Here is a 1,880-nt window from a genome sequence, read left to right as displayed (position 1 = left end):
TTGCAACTAGAAAACACAGAAAGCAGCAACAATGTGAAATGCTTGCAAACATGAGTCCTTGAAAATGATGATGGAAATTCCTATCAAGATTATTGCTAAAATTAGTTTGAATTCCTTCATTCTGTATGAACAAAATCAAGAGCCACTGTGAACCATATATTCACATTCACTTAATGTAACAGATGCTTTTGGCCTATCTTGCAATGGCAATCTATTTTATAGCTCAATGAAGATACACAATTATCCCATGGGTATTTATACAGAACCCCAAGATACATGTAATATATCAGCTAACGTATAAGATAGTAAATCTTTTCTACTTTATTTTTTCATTTTTGCCCCATGTAATGTATCAGCACAGCCATTTTAAGATTTAACTATCTGCTCAATTCCCATATGATATATCTAGCTATATTGTTTTTTGGGGGATTTTGAGATTTATACTGGAATCATAAACCTATTTGGCATTTGGGAATTGTGTAAACACCATGAATTCTTCAACAGTCAGCACAGAACTGCCAGTCACTAGGTAAATCACTGTTGTCACATTTGTTGAAGTGGCTGTAAGTGTAAGAAAGAGTCAGGAAAACTAACACATTCCTGTTTGATTACAATATAACACATTCACACTTTGAATGAAGCATTTCAAAATAAATGATTCAATATAATAGGTTAGCACCACCAGTGTCACAAAACAATAATGGCACAATGGGACACTAGTGCTATAATCTATCCCTGGAATATGTTGAGATCACAATAAATGGTAGTAATATGAAATCCCATTTTAGCTATTACAGAAGTATTTCAAAAGCAAAGACATAACACTAAAAATGTGAAAAATGTTATTTTAATTATTCTCATTTCTTTGTTGATTGAAAGTAAGAGTGAAACTGTGAGTCTTTTTTATGACTCAAAACCACACCATCTCAAAAAGAAACACATTCTGAAATGTCTGTGTGAATATCATGGTAGGTTTCAAATCATTGAAACAGTTTTGTGTTGATGTTCCATTCTCCAGGATAAAGGTAGGTGGTAATGGGGAGGACTGGGTGTTGGATGGAACTGCAGCTCATGTTGCAGCTGTATAGAGCTTTAGTTTGGCCACATTTGGAATATTGTATACAGTTCTGGTTGCCACACAAACAGAAGGATGTGAAAGCTTTGGAGAGAGTTTGTTAGTGCAGGGTCACAATTTAGGTTTCACAAACAGAGTGTATTGAAACTGATTGAATTGTGTTAGAAGGTTTGTGCTTTGTTATCTCACTCTGTAAATAAATGTAACATTGAGTAACTGTTAACTCCTGTTTCTCCTTTCACCATTGGGATTTCTGAAATTGAACAGTGGGGCTTATTGGATATCTCAGTTGAGGAGCTATCATCATCACAATGGGCCAAAGGGCATCCTTCTATGCTGTATTGTTTGGTAGTCAAACATGTTAAACTTGAAAGCGTGCAAAAATGTTTACAAGAATGTTGCCAGGGTTGGAAGGTTTGAGCTATAGAGGCTAATAGACTGGGCTATTTTCCCCAAAGCCTTGAAGTCTGAGGTTGACTAAATCGTAAGGACCATGAATAGAGTGAATAGCCAAAGTCTTTTTTCCGAGGGTAGGGAGTCCAAAACTAGAGGGCATAGGTTTAAAGCTAGAGGAGAAAGATGTAAAAAGGACCTCAGGGCCAACTTTTTCATGCAGAGAGTGGTGCATGTATGGAATAAGCTGCCTGAGGAGAGGATGGAGACTGGTACATTTACAATATTTAAAATACATCTGCATGTGTATATGAATAGGAACAGTTTAGAGGGATATGGGACAAATGCTGACAAATTGAACTAGATTAATTTATGATATCTGGTTGGCAAGGACAGGTTGGTCCAAAAGGCT

This window comes from Chiloscyllium plagiosum, chromosome 22, assembly GCF_004010195.1.
Source record: "Chiloscyllium plagiosum isolate BGI_BamShark_2017 chromosome 22, ASM401019v2, whole genome shotgun sequence".
Taxonomy (NCBI): Eukaryota; Metazoa; Chordata; class Chondrichthyes; order Orectolobiformes; family Hemiscylliidae; genus Chiloscyllium; species Chiloscyllium plagiosum.
Note: the sequence above shows the minus strand (reverse complement) of the source record.